Below are 18,703 nucleotides of genomic sequence, written 5' to 3'. Positions count from 1 at the left end.
CACAGAACAAAATGTTTTCTTTGAAAAAGGAACTAAGAAAAATGGGGATAACATTTAGTCTTAAAATATTAATTATCTGTGAAAGTCAATAAGATATAAAATTCCTCTTCCCATCTCCAAAATCTTCATTGTAGGAAAAAGACTGCTGTTCATCAGTGTTTAATTGATGCTAATGCTAAAAAGCCAAATTGCTAATGCTAAAATGAAAACTTTTAGCTGTGAGATAAATGAAATGTAATATTGCATATATATTCCAATAGAGTACAGTAATTCATTCTGAGAACTGTAGATCTTTCAACTGTAAAATACCTATAGTACTTTCTCAATATTATCTGAAGAGGATAAGTGTAAAGCTAAATACGTGACTATGGTATTGACATGGACCTTTAAACTTTTATAACCTCAATAGACAATTTCCTCTTAAAAAAGGAAATAAAAGATTCCAGAAACTATCCAACCTGATTCTTGTTTCCAAAACATTCCTTGATTTGCACCAATCAAAATAACCCATCCACAAGTCTTTCTTTGATGAATATTATTGATGGACTAACTTTAGAGACAATCCAGAGGTCTTAAAAAATTAAAGTGGCTTGGTGAAGTGAGTACAGTAGGTGTTTGGGTGAATTGACCTCAAAACCAGTTACTTGAAAAGATTGAATTTGTAAGGCAACCTCTATGGACACTCGGTAAAAAAAAAGCCTATAAAACTGTAAACCACCCTCTCTTCAGACAAAAAAGGCCCATTAGTTATACTGCTGTTTGCAGATACCCCAAAATTGCTTAACTGCTCAAATATTGGAGAAGGAAGGAAAAATAAGGAACTAGATTTGACCAGTCCTGTGACAGGATCTTCCACTACCAAGTTAAGGGATCTGAAACTGGTAAAACATCTACTTGAGTGAAATCATAAAGATGTTCACCAATTCTAAATCCCCAACATACTAAAGGATGAGAAATCATTGGGAGTACCTGTAATTCCTCTTTCCAGGAGTAAGCTAAGGTAGAAAGATAATTCCCTTAAATTTGTTCAAGATAAAAGTACTTCTTGTATTGGGAACAAGGATTCCGACTTGGTTCCTTTTGGTTCTGAGTCTATGCCAATTGTGTTGTGCTGTCTGAAAACACTGTCACACACTTAACCATAAATAGAGATTTTGAGCCTGAAGTGTCTAGAATATGCGATGTCCCCTTCGACAATGTTCCGACTGTGATTGCATCCCACCCTTCCAAGGAGGGTTCCAAGGAAAGAGATATAAAAAAGTCCCACTTCTAAGAACACTCATTGGGATAGACGACCATTCAATGAGATGAGGTTGGTTTGCATTTACAGTGTAATGTAACAAATACACTTGAAAACAAATAGAGCCCAGACTGGGGCTCCTGTACCAAAGCTGATTTGAAATCCCTCTCATTCAACTGACACAAAGATTTCAATCTTTTGAAATTCTCCAACAAAAGAAGAAGAAAATTAATTCTCTTTTCTCATGAAAAGGCCCAAAGAAAGAATCCTTTGATAAGGATTTAAGAAATTTTTCCAAAGTGACCAGGACTCTGTACCTTCTCAGTAACCTGCATAGCCTTACTAGTTGGTTCCTAACCAAAAAAAAAAAAAAAAAAAAAAAAAAAAAGCCTGATCCCAAGAAATTCCAGCCATTTGAGATGGGAGCTATCATACTGATGAATACACGAGGACCCGTACACGAGGAATCTTCGAACTGGTTATAAACCAAGGTGGTTTCATAGTAGCCTGAATAATAGGAACCAGTAATCATGTTTATCCAGACTGTTGAAAATTTTCCATCAAAAACTTTAGAGAACTGTTAAATTGTTAGGAAATTTAACATTGATTTAAACACTCTGGAGATGGATGCAAGACCTCCTCTACCACAATCTCTACAACCAAAAATTGCCCTTACTGAATTCTTTACAAAACTTGGTTTATTAAATGTATTCTCTACAAGGAAGGATAAAAAGACAAGAGGATTTCAATACCCCTATCAGATCATGGCCATTATCATAAGATGTGTTTTTAGCCATTCAACCAGACCAACTGTTAAAGCAGAAACAAAGTTCAGACTCCCTTGAAGACACTAAAAATTTTATTTTTGAGAAGTAGCAGTTACTGAAAGACAGAAGGATGAGGAGCGTTCCTGAGAATAGACCTCCAGAGTATTTCTGGATTCTAGAGGCTACCAGCTTTATAACTTATCAATAATTAATCAATTATTGGAACTAATGCATAAATACCTAGGTAGTAACTAAAATGTTCACTTGGGCATTGAGGAACATACTTGGACAGTGCAGTATCCTACTCTTACCACACAGTTCACTAAAGCTGCAGGTTTTTGAGATTACGACAAAAAAGTTAGTGTCCTATCAACTTGGGTAACCTTTATTAAGGTTAAGATCCTGATGCCTTCCAATTTTTCTTCTATACAAGTTAAAATAACCCATACCATGGAATATGTAAACAAGAGTGTTTCAATTATACTATATTTCAAATTATATCAAACATCATTATCATGTCAAGCAACTCTAAAATATTGTAATAAAAACTTCCATGGCATTAATTAACTGGTTTAAGATTTGAGGAACTAATTAGTGTTCTAAAATTTAAAAAATGCTTTTAGGGATGTTCCATCTTATTTGAGATCATAGTTTATTCATTCTCCCATTAAAATGAAGTAAAAAGAAGTTGACTAATTTATTTTTGTATCTTTTGAAAAATGTTTCCGATGGATATAGGTATCTCATCTAACTCAAGTTATGCCTCTATAATATTGATTTTGGGATGTTGGCCGGGAGAAAATTCAAAAAGGAAACTACAGTACAAGGTTTCTCTATTTGCATTTATCAGTAATCTTGCTCCTGCACTAGGCAAGGGACTTACTTCAGCAGTAGAGATCCTGGCACCTACGCTAATGCTATTAGGGAAAATTTGAAATGAACTAGTAGAAAAGCCTATTCTGGCATGAACTTCACTTCATCCTAAACAAAATGCAACCATTCAGTTACAACAAAAAACTTTACAATCTGTTACCTTGTTCTACCGAATCAATACGTTATGCCACATGAAAAAAGGTTGCTTATGAGTTCCTACTTTAGTAGATGGAGGGATTTAAGGATCCAGAAGAAATTCTTGTATTCTATCTCAGAATCCAGTGGTTGTATAGAGCAGACCAGACCACAATAATGCAAGGTTTATGCAATATAAGAACCTGAAGTAGCTCGTAACTCTTAGAGGTCAAGGCTCGTGTAGAGGCGATTAACTCCATCAGGGCTGTGCACCATGAGAACCCTACTGCATGGCGATTGACTCCATCAGGGCTGTGCACCATGAGAACCCTACTGCATGGCGATTGACTCCATCAGGGCTGTGCACCATGAGAACCCTACTGCATGACAAACTGGAACTGCTTGGCATAACTTGAGGAGTTAGCCTAAAGTACAAAACAGGGTATATTAGCCTAGAAACACAGCTTGCAGAATGACTCATAGGCCTTCTAAGATAAAACAAAGCAAAAGTAGTTAAGGGGTATGAAGCTCACTATTAATGCAAGAACGCTCAAAATAGCTTGAGTGGCATTTCAACATCATCTAAGGTAATCAACTAACTTAGTCTTCTGGATGTTCCCCTGAACTAAATGTTAATTTACTTTTACATTTTGAATAGTTAAATTAGTCTGCTATCAGCTGAACATAACTCATAAAAAGAGGAAATGTTAGTGAGCTGAGCAACATTCAAAACAATAAAGCAAAGCACAATTCTGTAGCTGGCACTCTTTCTGAAAATCAGTTGAAGCACTCTTACTGGCATTCATAGCAAATTAAAACGAAGACATCCCCTATTAAAACATCAAATAATGTAATATCACAAAGATGAACACAATCTGGATCTTGGATAGTAAAGATAGGTAAAATCATCTGACAATGGTAAAGGTGACCAGAGAACATCATCAAAGGAACTATATTACACAGATGCCTGAAGTAGCCATCAACATCCAGATAGACTAGATACTTAAGAAAGGTGTAGGCATTTTACAGGGAGAGGAAACATTAAATTTCTAATTATAGGGTAGACCTCAACTTTTAAAACAGCTTTGAGACTGAAGCATTATGAACACCAGGGGTGTTTCATAGAAATAATCACTATCATTATGGTACTCTGTAGCCCTTTTATGCTTTTCCAGCACTTTAATGAAAATGAATGAACATGTATATTTCTTCATCACTCATGAAAGTAGACAGTCTTCAAATGGATAAATTACAAAACTTTATAAACTCTGTAAAACACTTTCAGCATTCATGCATTCTAAAAGCAGACACCAATCAAAAGATAAATGTGAGCAAGTAGCACTGTGCTTTAATTATCAGAAACTCCTTTAAAAACACTGTCTGAAATATGAGCAATGTGATTACATATGTACATACACTACCTGCATTATAATGAAATATCTGGCATCTAATTGGAAGTTTAATAACCCTAGTTGGCACAAAACATTGTTTTCTCTCTCTCTCTCTCTCTCTCTCTCTCTCTCTCTCTCTCTCTCTCTCTCTCTCTCTCTCTCTCTCTCTCTCTCTCTCTCACAGAGCACTGTAAGGACCCTGTTTAAAGTCACCTAGCAGTTTTTGAAAAAATGGCTAAAAAATTAGGTATAAACTTGAACTGAGTACTGTTTTGAAATGTATCTTGGTATATAGCATTTCTTGCAAACAACTAAAAAGCCTTAATCAAATAAAAGTTATATTCTAGATTAGAAGCAATAAAAGTCTAATTTTTAATTTTTGAGGTACTTATGATAGCACCAATATTGACCAGTGTGAATCCTAACTATTTTACTTTATAATTTTAATGGTTAGATCCTTGAAAAGTGGCACCTTGGTCTCCTACTTATCATATGAAAAGAAATCGATAACTAACATTCTTTGTACACAAGCTTACCGTACTCTAATGTTTATCATTTACCTTTGTAGTCACTGTAATTTATTACAATGGGTATTAAAATAATGAGTGGTTGGGGATATCTTTCCCAGATTAATATCAGTCAGTGTAAAGCATACATAAGCTTTATTATTTATAGACTGGGTTCTCATTCATCCAACATTATATCCTCCAAAGAACAAACTTGATCCTAGTTATAGTAGAAAGTATTTAGTTTGAAAATGACCACAAGCATATTTTAAAATTGGTGTTGCTTGCAGATTTATCTATAAATTTTCAAGACAAAATTAGCCTCAACATTAATACATTGGTTCAAGTTTCTGAAAAGTTAAAGGATACACAATATAAAGTCCCTGGAAATTTTAAATTATTTAAACCTTACTGTGTAGCGAAATGTTTTGAAATAGATTTGTAGTATTGTAATTTATAAAAATGTTAGAGGTTCTGAAAGGTCTGCATCATAAAGTTTGTGAAATATTTGAAAGTTTCATAAGAATTTTTATAAATTTTGTGAAGAATTTGTAAAGCACAATGTTAAAGAAAAGTCTAAAAAATTTGAGAATATTTGTATTTTTACAGAATGTGTAAATTTTAAATTTTTATGAAGACTTGAAAATTATGTTCTCCGTACAGTGTAGTCCTTCTCTAAACTCTAATAGAGTTTAAGAAAGTTCATAAACTTTAAGTGCTTACCAAGTTTTACATAAATCTTACGTTTTCTTAAACATCCCAGCAACGCTAAGTTGAGTTCACCACTTCTCATTATAAAATTATATGTAGTGTTCAGTATAAACCAGTGAACCTTTATTTAATCAAAAGAAATGTTTTATGTACATTACTGCACAAGAAGTATTTAGTCATCCATTCAACAGTACTATTGAAAAGGTTTCACATTTTAACATTCCAGGGAAAAGGACAAGAAAATTTTGTCTTTCTGCTTCATTGTATTATTACAATTTTATCTTTAAACAAGAACTTACCAGCAAACGAACAAATATTACATAAATTTTATGTTTAGACTGATGGCTACCTTCATATCTATCTACATATTTTAAATAATGTACATTTTCTATACATTTATACATCCTAATATATTACAGTTGAATCTCTTACATTGAAAGGCGCAAAGATGCGTCAGCACATCACACAGGTATAGGTGATTATGGGAAGAGGAATAAATGTAATTGGCTTTGCAGTGCACCTCTGGCAATAGTTTGCTGAACAGGGTAGAAATATTGTGGTTGTTGGGTATCAGTCCCTCCAGATAGCATACAGCTGCAAAAATAAAATCATATAAGTAATTAAATCATTACAGTAATCAATAGTATACAGAAGAATCTACAAAAAGCAAATTACGTTTGTTCGACTGACATAACATACAAACCCTTTTGCTCTTTACTATGGATATATTGTTCCGGCTTGCTTGAAAACGAGCTTTGAACTTTTAACATGAGGTAAACAACCTTCCTTCGCTAGTTAGTGGTGGTAGACCAATCAACCCACTCACACACAGCCTGTCTGTATACCCACTTATGATCTTAGCTCGGTTAACCCTTACTTGAACTGGTTATAAACTACCTTTTTTCCTTTTCTGAAGTGATTGATTTTGAGGACAACATTACTGTATACGGGTTTGTCCTGGCATCAAAGGGCACCCTTGTGGCACCTTCATGTGAGCGCAGGTGACAGATCCTCATTCTGTTCGTCCTGGATGCAGACGACACTCGTGCATTCAGGAGTCTCCTTGCCATAAATGTCGGGAGTGACCATCCTCCAGTGGGAGCAGTTCGTAGGTGACGGATTATGTTTAAAGGGAATTCTTCTCCCTCTGGGTCATCCTCGAGGTCAAAGATTTCCCAACTTTTTGGGCTCAGGCCATGTCGTGCTGATGGAAGGGTTCCTAAAGGTAGCCTTCTAAGGGATATTTGCTACAGTGATACTCCCATAGAATTAAAACCAAAGGTCTCCAGGATTCCAACTCCTGGCAAGAGTATCCAATAAAGGATATCTTATAATATCAGGGAACGTATTTTAGATACGACACATGGCAATCTTCACCCCGAATAGATTTAACACTTCGATGTAAGGGGGAAGAGTGGCAAAAAGGAAGGGTGCTGTTCTAAGTACCCAGTGGATCCCCTTCCCTACTACTACTGCGACGCCATTCCTATTCTTGTAGCCTTGCTAAGTGTGTGTGCTCTCCCTTAGCCCGGTGTTTTTCATAAGTTTTGGAATTTTATCATCATGCAATCACCAGCATCTTCATCATCTGGAAAGTTGATTATTCATACTTTACTTGGTATAATTTTGGTCTCCCTTTTCACGGTTAAATTCATTAATTTAAGTGTGTTTTGGTGAGCATTGCCGATGCCGGAGGCAGCCATTTAATGACTGCTGTTGCTCCTCATATTATTGTATATTATTTAGATGGTAGGGCGACCCTTTCCCGTTTTTTTTTTTTGCTAATATATTAGCTCTTTAGGCAATTTATATAAGATGTGATAATGCATGCATGAATTTTAACTTTTAATTATTATGTGACTTTACTTAACGTATCCGTGCCGGAGCCCTGGTGGTACTCGATCACCTTTGCTGGCGTGGCTCCTACCGGAGCAGAATTATCTCTGCTCATATATATATGTTTGTAAAGTAATTTCCCTTTTAGCGTCCGTCTTTATCGTTTCTTTTCGATTCTGATGAGTTTATATATTCTCTTGAATCTATGGAATTTTCCAAATAAGTTACGATAATTATCCTCTCTCTGAGAGAAGGGGCTAAACCCTTCTTCCCTCCCTGAGTGGTGTCGCCGGCATAGGCGGCCGTCACTGTCTATCCTCATTGCCGTCGAGTAGAACGATGTTCTTCCTGCCTCCGGGTTTGAAACAGACAGTGACATACTCAGGGTGCCCTCGTCTTGCCGACGGCAGCGCCGTTAGCACAGGAAGTCGTACTTCCCAGCTCTTTGTTTTGAGGAAGGCGACATAGCCTGCCGCCACCTCTTAAAACAATGAACTATAAGACCTTAAAACAATGAACTATAAGACCCATGCCCCCTCCCCCTCTATCGTCTTGTGACGGCGTGTCATCACAAGATTCTTTTGCTGGTATGCTGACAATCACCCCGGCTTGCCGGGACAGTTGCGTTACCTGCAGGTGTTCTGCCGGCGGCAGTTAGATCCTTCGTCTCGCTACTGCCTTCCCCTTGACTTCCCTTCCTTGATAGGAAGTTGATAAGAATGAGGGAGGGCTGAGACGTCTTCTGACGGGTGTCGGCATGAAACCTGATATACTTGGAAAGTCCTCAGCTCTCTTGAGTTACCATTTGCATTCTTTAGCCACTAGCTTTACTGCCAGCGACAGGGTAGAATGCAGACCTTCCATTGGAACTTTCACTCTAGGCAGTAGATTGTAATTTGACATATAGTCCTCTGACACTTCCCGTTATTATGTCCATTCACAGTAGTGGGAAATCCTCCTTCTTTAATCTTTTTCTCTTTCTTTTGGTTAGCACTGTCAGGTACTAACCTAATGCCTAATGCCGGCAGTGACTGCCGGGAGACTACTGAATATAATCATACAGTAGTATGCATGTTTTCTAACATATCCTGTGTTCCCTATTGCAGACAATTGTAGAGACCACAATCTTTTATTGAGGTTGAGTAATCCCTCAATACCCAGATGGTTTCCTTGATCATCGGGGATTTACAATACCCGATCTGTATTAATACAGTACTACAGGTGGATGATGTTGGTATAAATCACTTACTAACACTAACTCTAGTTTCTAGAGTTTCTCTCCCTTGTAACCTTCCCTATAAGGGAAACTTAATATTAATACGGACGGAGGTCTCAGCAATAGTCTGGGAAGAGAATTCACTTGGATATGTGTCTTTTCTTATTTCTTTTCAAGCTTACTATCCTAAGCTACCATATACAGTGGTAACGTGTTTGCCTAGCATTTCGCATGGCAAGAGATCGATCCCCGCCCAGGACCGTGAGTTTAAGCTGTTTACTGGGGAGGCTACTGCTGTGGTAGGGCACCACAGGGGGGGGGGGGGGGGGTTTGGGCTTGCCCGGCTGACGTTCTGGTGAGCATCTATTCTGATGGAATCGGAACTGAAACCAGTCACCTTTAACCCTTTAACCTTTATATATCACCAAGATACAAGACATTAAACTCATGGAAAGTTTCTCCTTCTTTACAGGATGATCCTGGGGAGAAATGTGGAGCGATGTTCTGCAACCACAAGGGGAGTGACTTCTGTGGCCACATGATGTGTAGGCCTCATGCCCCCTGCCCCCTGCTGCTTCATCACAGGAGTCCTGAAATATTGGGACCCAAAAGGCTGCAACATCTGCTCGACCCTGCTAAGTAATGGCTTCGGCGAAGCCCCCTTAGTTACCCTAGAGACTAGGGACACGGTAAGGGATACCCTTCGCAAGTGGGTCAGGGGGTTCCAGAAGAACTTCCTGGGACCATACTTACCCAACGACTCCTTGAGGTGTATATTGTTCCCCAAGGCTCTTCCTAATGCGGTGGTGTCCCAGGAACAGCTCCAGTCTCCCTTCATCCAGCTGAAGGTTGACTCGGACACCAATAGGACCATAGAGGACATGGACATCCAAGAAGAGAGAATGTCAAAAGTGTCCTCCGACACGGAACAGGACCTGCTGCACGGTATCCCTGAAGAGGACGAGGATCTTCCCCTCGTGTAGGAAGAGGAAGCCCTCTCGACGGCGGCAGAAGACCCCCAGTTTGCTGTGGCTGCATACCAGTCACTACCATCAACGTTTTCTGCACCAACTCCACAACCTGTGGCTCAGGCCAATGCGAGTGAAAAGCTTCTGTCGTCTCTTAAACTCATGATGGAGTCGTTCCAACAGGAGCAGAAGGCCATGTAGGAGTCATTCAGGGAGCAGCAAAGAAACATGTAGGAGAAGATTGACCGTCACGGAACCACCAGGGGCACATCTAAGAAGCCTTTTAGTGTCCGATCTCCCTCCTTGTTCCGAATCCAATCCCTGGAGGTATGCGGAGCACATGCCCATGATGGATGGGAAACTGTTCGTTTCCGAAAAGCTGGGAGCCAGGCCGATGGAAGACCTCGAGTTCTGGCCTAACTTCCCTGCTTATCCTGAGTGCTATGTGAGCCTCCTTGTTCCGAATCCAATCCCATGAGGTATGTGGAGCACATGCCCATGATGGATGGGAAACTTCGTTTCCGAAAAGCTGGGAGCCAGGCCGATGGAAGACCTCGAGTTCTGGCCTAACTTCCCTGCTTATCCTGAGTGCTATGTGAGACTGCCGGACGAAAGTGCGACCCGAGAAGAAACTGTCCCTAAGGAAGTTATCGTGTTTGAACATGATAAGGCGCAGGCCATCCTTCTGAAGACCCTGAAGGGAGCCGAATATTCGAATTCTAAAGTTTCAGCACTGAGCAAGAAACACGCTACCTTTCTTGCCCCTTCCTCAATCTCATTCCCTTTACAGAGAAAGCATTCGACTCTGTCATCAAGGCTGCCTACAAGGGAAAACCTTGCCCGACTTTGGAAGAATGCAAGACATTCTCCCTCACACTGCCTACCAGTGAAGGAAAGTGGAAGGATGTCCACCTAACCTTCTCCGTCTCCAAACTAGACCCTGAGATCACAGGACAGCAGTTCAACAAGAATCTTCCTAAGTTGCCAGACCATCTTCTGAAGAAGGAACAGGAGTCGAAGGAGAGACTTGCACCCTCTCTCTCTCATCACGCTTTCCTCAGGGCGAGGAGAGCTTGCAGAGAGTTTGTCCTGGCAGCAGCGACCATCCGGCATGAACCAAGGAAGTTGATTACCTTGAACATGTGGGTAAAGACCTCTTTCCACAGGATCTGGTCCAAGAGGTCATTGTGAAGGCAGTGACGGACAACAGGAACCTTCTCCAAAAATGGGGTATGTCCTCGAAGAGGAAATCTTTGGAAGGAGGCCCCCAACCAAAGAACAAGAGGGCAAGGAGACTGCAAAGACCTGCGCAAGTCCCAGCCATGACCATGACCACAATGCCTCAGACCACCTTCTAGATGGTCCCTCAGCAGCTGGTAACTTAGTCACCAGTGTTTAACCCTACCTTTGAGAGGCAGTCGACTTGCTTTCGGTCCAGCCAGAAAGGAAGAGGTTCTAGGAGAAGTTCGCCTAGAGGTAACTTCTCTCAGGGCGAGGAGGACGTGGTCGCGGAGGCAAATCTGAAGGACCCCCCAAGCAATAAAGGGTTTCAGGTAGGGGGCAGACTCTATCATTTTCGGTATCGCTGGACCTTTGATCCCTGGGCCTGCAGCCTAATTACGAATGTACTCGGGTGGAAATGGAGCAACCCTTCACCCCGTTTTTCAGAATTCTTCCAACACTCCACCCCCCTTGTTAGAAGAATATATCTCAGAACTCTTGACCAAGAAGGTGATAAGGAAAACGAAGTCCATCAAGTTCCAGGGAAGGCTGTTTTGTGTTCCGAATAAAGACTCGGACAAACTCAGAGATATTCTAGACTTGTCTCCACTCAAGTTCATCGAGAACAAGTTCCGGATGCTTACTTTGCAACACATAAGGACCCTTCTGCCAAAAGGGGCGTTCAGTCTCAATTGACCTGGCAGATGCTTACTGGCATCTCTAAATGAGTTGCCTCTTCTCCTCCTACCTAGGATTCAGACTCCAGAAGAAGAAGTTTGTCTTGAGAGCAATGCCCTTTAGACTGAACACAGCCCCAAGGATATTCACCAAGCTAGCAGACACAGTCGTTCAACAGCTACGCACCGGTGTTCAAGTGGTAGCTTACTTAAACGATTGGTTGGTATGGGCAGCATCCAAAATTACTTGTCTGCAGGCAGCTCTAGTGATCCAGTTTCTGGAACACTTAGACTTCAAGATCAACCGCAAGAAGTCTCATCTCAATCCAGCTCAACAGTTCCAGTGGTTGGGAATCCAATGGAACAACACCTCTCCATTCCATCCAAGAAGAGGAGAAAGATAGCGGGATCTGTCAGGAGACTAATCCATTACAAGAGGATTTCAAGACGCCAACAGGAAAGAGTCTTGGGCTCTCTACAGTTCGCAGCAGTGACAGACCCAGTGCTAAAGGCACGTTTAAAAGATGCGTCAGGAGTCTGGAGGAAATACGCATCGGACGCTCGAAGGGATCAACTAAGGTCCAAAGGTGTTCAAGTGGTAGCTTACTTAAATGATTGGTTGGTATGGGCAGCATCCAAAATTACTTGTCTGCAGGCAGCTCAAAAAGTGATTCAGTTTCTGGAACACTTAGGCTTCAAGATCAACCGCAAGAAGTCTCGTCTCAATCCAGCTCAAAAGTTCCAGTGGTTGGGAATCCAATGGAACACCACCTCTCCATTCCATCCAAGAAGAGGAGAGAGATAGCAGGATCTGTCAGGAGACTAATCCATTACAAGAGGATTTCAAGACGCCAACAGGAAAGAGTCTTGGGCTCTCTACAGTTTGCAGCGGTAACAGACCCAGTGCTAAAGGCATGTTTAAAAGATGCGTCAGGAGTCTGGAGGAAATACGCATCGGACGCTCGAAGGGATCAACTAAGGTTGACTCCAGCCTTGTTGCACAGACAATTAAAGCCTTGGTCCACAGCCAAGAGTCTAGCACGGATAGTTCCCCTGCAACCACCACAACCATCGGTTGTGATCCATACGGATGCCACCTTGGAAGGATGGGGAGGTCATTCTCACGACAGGAAGGTGCAAGGGACTTGGTCATACCAGTTCAAAAAACTTCATATCAACATTTTGGAAGCTATGGCAGTGTTCCTGACATTGAAGAGACTATCTCCTCACAGATCAACCCACATCAGGTTGGTCCTGAACAACGAGGTGATAGTAAAGTGTCTAAAACGACAAGGCTCGCGATCACCTCACATCAACCATGTGATGTTAGCCATCTTCTACCTGGCAAGGAAGAAGAGATGGCACTTATCAGCAGTTCATCTACAAGGGATCCGCAATGTAACGGCGGATGCTCTATCCAGGCGAAAGCCCATAGAGACAGAATGGTCCCTGGACACAGACTCATTCTCCTTCATCTTGGGAAATGTCCCAAAACTGCAGATCGACTTCTTCGTAACGAGCGACAACAAGAAACTAAATTGTTACGTAGCCCCTTACCTGGAACCTCAAGCAGAAGTGATGGATGCCATGTCTCTAGACTGGAACAGATTGAATTATATTTACCTGTTTCCACCAACCAATCTCTCAAGTCCTCGATAAGCTAAGATCCTTCAGAGGGACGGCAGCATTGGTAGCCCCCAAGTGGCCCAAGAGCAATTGGTTCCCTCTAGTCCTAGAGTTGAATCTGAAGCTATTCCCACTGCCAAATCCAGTGCTGTCTCAACCGGTCCAGAAGTCGACTGTCTACTATTCATCCTCGAGAACCAGCAACCTACATCTCGTGATTTTGGTTTGGAATCTCATGAGAGAAAGTTGACTTCATCAAAGACTACAAATCATGTTCTACTAGGAGGCAGTACGCATCGTCATGGAAGAAATGGGTGACCTTTGTGAAAGAAAGGAAACTGAGAGAAATATCGATAGATTTCTGTCTTGCATTCTTCATACACCTCCACGAGCAAGGCCTGGCCTCTACTACAACTACTTATTGTCCAGTCCTCTACTACAACTACTTCTTGTAAGTCGGCCCTGGCCAGACCACTTCTGTATGCTTTTGAGGTGGACCTCTCAGGTGAAATCTATAATAAGATTCCAAAAGCATGTGCTAGACTCAAGCCTGCCACCCCCACCAAAGCCCATCACGTGGTCTTTGGACAAAGTCTTGCACTATGCTTCGAACCTGGATAATGAGGACTGTACTCTAAAGGATTTGACAAAGAAAGTTATCTTTCTGTTTGCAATAGCCTCAGGGGCTAGAGTTAGTGAAATAGTCGCCTTATCTAGAAACGAAGGCCATATCCAGTTCCTGGACTCAGGAGAACTGAATTTGTTTCCCGATCCTGCTTTTTTCGCTAAGAATGAGCTACCCACCTAGAGGTGGGGCCCTTGGAAAATCTGCCTATTGAAGGAAGATGCCTCTCTGTGCCCAGTAGTGTCTTAAGGTCTATCTTTGAAGAACCTTTAACTTTAAAGGAGGACAGCTCTTCAGAGGCGACACCTCAGGATCGAACCTATCTTTAAAACAACTGAGAGCGAAGCTCACCTACTTTATTCGCAGGGCGGATCCTGATGGTACACCCGTGGGTCATGATCCAAGGAAAGTTGCTTCTTTGCTGAACTTCTTTCAGCATATGGACTTCGAGAGACTCCATTCGTACACTGGGTGGAAGTCATCTAGGGTCTTCTACAAACATTACGCGAAGCAAGTACAAGAGATAAAACATTTTGTGGTGGCGGCTGGTAGTGTGACTAAACCTGCTGTCTAGTGCTGCGATGAACGGTGGACTGTTTTGGGACTTTAAAATACTTCGGGGTGCATGGGTATACATATCCACTTGTGCAGATCACAACTATGGTTGACGCACTGTTCTGAGTAGGTGCATATCTGATCAATACACCAGTGCCGAGTGAACGTTTGCATTACGGTGTCTTATGCATTTCCGAACATCTGACTACCTCAGATAGATTTGGTTTTCACATCGTCCATTGAGTGGCATTATTTTGATAAAGTATTTTGTATATTTTTTCTACATGAGAAAATATGCATTTCATGTGTTGTATGCTGGATCAGATATATACTTTGGTGTAACTTCATTTTGATAATCTAGTTGCATAATAAAATACTTAAGCCTATTTGCATCTTATTACTGCTCCCTCAGTTATAAGCTAACAAAGTATATTGGAGTTTTACTAAAACCCTTTATGGTGTTTAGGTTCTTGAAGTCACAATATTATTTTCTAAAGGAATAATCATGACCTTAGATACTTAAGGTAATTTAACAGGATACGTTTCAAACTCTACCCTTTTTGTTCCAACGGAAAATACAAACCTTGAATCCTTATTATCGACATTTCCCTGCTGGGGGGCAGGATGCACTAAGCCGGCTCCAGGTTTGGTATGCATGAAAGATCTCCGGATTTTCACACATAGATCTAGTAGACCAGATAAGGAGAATCTTTTCAAGGTAGAAGGCACATACACAAACCCACATCTAATAGTGATTTCAAGACTTTTCTCTAGCATACTTCCTTCAGCATGACATGGCCTGAGCCCAAAAAACGGATTTTAATCAAAGTGAAAAATCTATTTTTGGGTGAGAGGGCCAGGTTGTCCTGACTGAACCCACCCTTTTGCTTATCCCTCCCAAAATTACTTTATCTGTGGCCATTTCCACTTAACGGCAAGCATAGGAATGGCGTCGCAGTAGTAGTAGGGAAGGGGATCCACCGGGTACTTAGAACGGCACCCCTTCCTTTATGCCACTCTTCCTCCTTACATCGAAGTGTTAAATCTATTCGGGGTGACGATTGCCATGTGTCGTATCTAGAATACATCCCCTGATATTATATAATATCCTTTATTGGATACTCTTGCCAGGAGTTGGAATCATGGAGATCTTTGGTTTTAATTCTATGGGAGTATCACTGTAGCAAATATCCCTTAAAAGGCTACCTTTAGGAACCCTTCCATCAGGACGACATGGCTCAAAAATAGATTTTTCACTTTGATCAAAATCTGTTTTTTAAATATTAAACTTAGCCGGTGAATATATAAATAGCTGATGTCTCCGACGGTCGACAGATTCCAAAAACTCGCGAGCGATCGCCATGAAGGCTGCCGGGTGTGCCCACCAGCGCCGACTATCGGCCAGATACCGCATATACTTCTCAACCAAACCAGTTCTTCTCTGTCGGTGTTACAGACAACACTGGTTCCGCTTGTGCTTGACCTCGAGTTTCTACCGATTGGTGAAGTACTTGGTTTTGGTTTTATTGCTTTCGCCGTGTTGGATTATTCAATACCATCTTCAAAAGAAATGCTTTTGAAAGGAGAGGAAAAGTTTTTGCCCTTGCTTTTTTAATCTCGCTCTGGTTTTTCCATAGAGAAAAGATGGCCGACCGTTGAGCCCATTCAACTTTTATTTTTGTTTAGATTGATGAGATGAATATATTTAGAAAATATTTTAAGAAATTTATTCTTTGAATAGTCTTCGTGCTGTTTTTTCAAAGATGAACTAACGTTTGGTTTATTTATGCTACGCAGTTTGCGCTCTATCGTTACGATAGAGAAAGAAAGAATCACGGTTTCACTTTGCAGAAAGAGTAAATCGATTTTGACGTTTTGTTCATTCTTCTTACAAACTGAAGTTTTTTAGATACTAATTTAAAGGAACATGTTAATTTTCAATTTCTTACTCCTTTTAGTTTTTATCTTTAGTCAAATAACCTGTTATTGACGAAGAGTGAGTGAGCCATTCTCTTGTGAGTGACAAGAGAGAGAGAGAGAGAAAGAGAGAACGATCCGATCTTTATTCATGTCCCAAGTCTCTGTACAAGGAGTTTGGGAGCGAGTAATGTTCTCGATTCAGATTTTTACTCTCGTCCCAAGTCTCTGTACGGGGAGAGAGGATAAAACGTTTTAGTTTTTATTCTCATCCCAAGGCACTGTACGGTGAGAGATTGAAAACGTAGTCCTTAAGTGAACTAGTTTTAGTCTCCTCCCCAGTCACTGATCTTTTTAACTTTATATATTTCCGTTTTATTCGATATATATATGTATATGTTTATTAATTTTTGCATGTGTGTTTCATTTTGTACTAATGTGCTTACATTATACGACATATTTCGCAATTCTAACCTTTTGAATTAAGGGAGAATTGCGTGATTCAGGTAGAAATCAGCTTTATTCATGTCTAATGTGAAATTATTAATAAATGCGATATCAGTGAAGAAAATGCGAAAAACATGTTCAGTGTTGCGGAGGGTTCGTTTGTTCGTGCTTGTCGCTTGCCTAGTCCGAGACCTCTTTCAGGCTCCCCTGCACCAGGGAGAAGGAATGTCGTAGGACCTAAGGGAGCGAGAGGTGTAAACCAACGAACAGACCTTCCCTCAAAGGTATCAGACGTTGCTCGTCAAGAACGTCCTTGCCATAAGACAGGAGAGACGAAGTTTCACCTCGTCTTCCGATGATTCGTCTCTTTAAAAACCTGGGCGTAAGGTTTCGAGACGGTTGAAACGTTTATTAGTTCCTTCAGAACAAGTTCAACGTCCTAGCTGTAGTCATCATGAGAGTCCCGTTCATAGCGATGACGTTCATGTACAGACGTTTCTGCCACAGACTCGACGTGACGTTGAGCGGTAGACACGACGTGACGTCGAGTGTCAGTCACCGTAGTCACGATATAGCATCGATCAGCAGTCACCGCTGTTACTACGTGACGTTTGAACGTCAACCACCGCAGTCACAGGTTGATCCGAAGTTAAGTGTTTTGCAAGATATGCTGTTAAAGCTTTCTTCTTTAATAGAAGCTTACGATCCTGTTCCTGTGCGAAAGGATCCTTTGCTTTTTGTACGTCACGGTTCTGGGATACGTGATTCAGGTCTTCAACCTTCTAAACGAGCTTTGTTACGTCACGCTGACGTTATCCCTAGTGACAGCTTTGCTGTTAAACGAGATGCGGAGCATAAATCTCGATGTAACTTTGATCGCTTTGAACGTCAGCCACCGCAGTCACAGCGTGACGTTGAGCTGCAGACACCGCAGACACGACGTGACGTTGAGCGGTAGACACTGTAGACATGACGTGACGTCGAGGGTCAGTCACCGTAGTCACGATATAGCATCGAACAGCAGTCACCGCTGTTACTACGGGACGTTTGAACGTCAGTCACTTCTGTCACGACGTGTAGCAGAATAACATTCTCTGCAGTCACAACGTGACATTGACCCTCCAACTTTAACTTCTGTTCATATACAAGTTGATGTAGCCTGTCAGGCTTTTCCTTCACGTCATTTTGAATATAAATCTCCTTCTCGCAAGACTTTAGATTTATCAGATGATGTGCCTTCTGAAGAAGCTGATGACCCCCTTTCAACTAATGTACCTTTGGGGAGTCATTCAGAAGAGGAGTAACCTAGGGTGGTCCAACAATCCCTTGTTTTATAATTATGAATTTCTTTAGGGAAATTTTGTCCTACTTGTTTTGTAACGGCTGCTCCGCCGTCTGAGTTTACTCTTGGCATGACTTTCTTCGACTCCTACATTTACAAAGTCAGTTCTCTCTTGTTCTTCCAAGAGAGCCATGCTCTTACTGGGAGACTGGTTGGAATCCAGGAGAAGTTTAGGAAAGTCTGCTTTTGCTTTTCCTCCTTCTTAATTAGCTTCTCGCTTGAGCGTCTGGTGTGACACAGGAGAAGTTCTCGGTTGGGGAGTACCTGCCTCTGCCCAGGGAGACTTCTTAAGCCTAGTGGACTCTCCTCGTCGTCTAGCCATGAGACGCTCCAAGATTTTATGGTCAGCTTCAGAGCTAGACCATCTCCTGTTAGGAGTTTTTTCGAGCGTTTGAAGAATTTATTTGTTGGATTGGTCCCTGGGAGCCTTAAGTAAGAAGGTCTCTCCAGCTGTCAATGTATTGCTGTACAATTATGTCATGCATGAACAAGGCTATCAGGGATGGCTCCAATGAACTGGCAGCCACGTTCACTGCAGGAGTACTTAAGATGTAAGTGCGCTCAATGTGTTCATTGTCAAGACAAAGTTCACGATGAAGACTACCAAATCTGTCTTGGCAGCAGTAAGGGAAGGCGACTGGATGGTCTCT

At 41.3% G+C, this 18,703-nt stretch overlaps 1 protein-coding gene and 1 long non-coding RNA gene across 3 annotated transcripts in view; one reads left to right on the top strand and one right to left on the bottom strand.

The window, feature by feature from the left end:
- Positions 1-18,703, top strand: part of LOC137629595 (uncharacterized) — a 152,823-nt gene that overhangs the window by 108,959 nt on the left and 25,161 nt on the right. The window lies entirely within an intron of this gene.
- LOC137629594 (atrial natriuretic peptide receptor 1-like) overlaps positions 1,602-18,703 on the bottom strand; it is a 1,161,427-nt gene continuing 1,144,325 nt past the window's right edge. The window contains 1 exon segment of the mRNA XM_068361051.1: positions 1,602-6,217. The gene's annotated coding sequence lies outside the window, so the exon portion shown is untranslated.

This window comes from Palaemon carinicauda, chromosome 37 (assembly GCF_036898095.1).
Source record: "Palaemon carinicauda isolate YSFRI2023 chromosome 37, ASM3689809v2, whole genome shotgun sequence".
Taxonomy (NCBI): Eukaryota; Metazoa; Arthropoda; class Malacostraca; order Decapoda; family Palaemonidae; genus Palaemon; species Palaemon carinicauda.
Note: the sequence above shows the minus strand (reverse complement) of the source record. Positions and strands in the feature narration are given on the sequence as shown.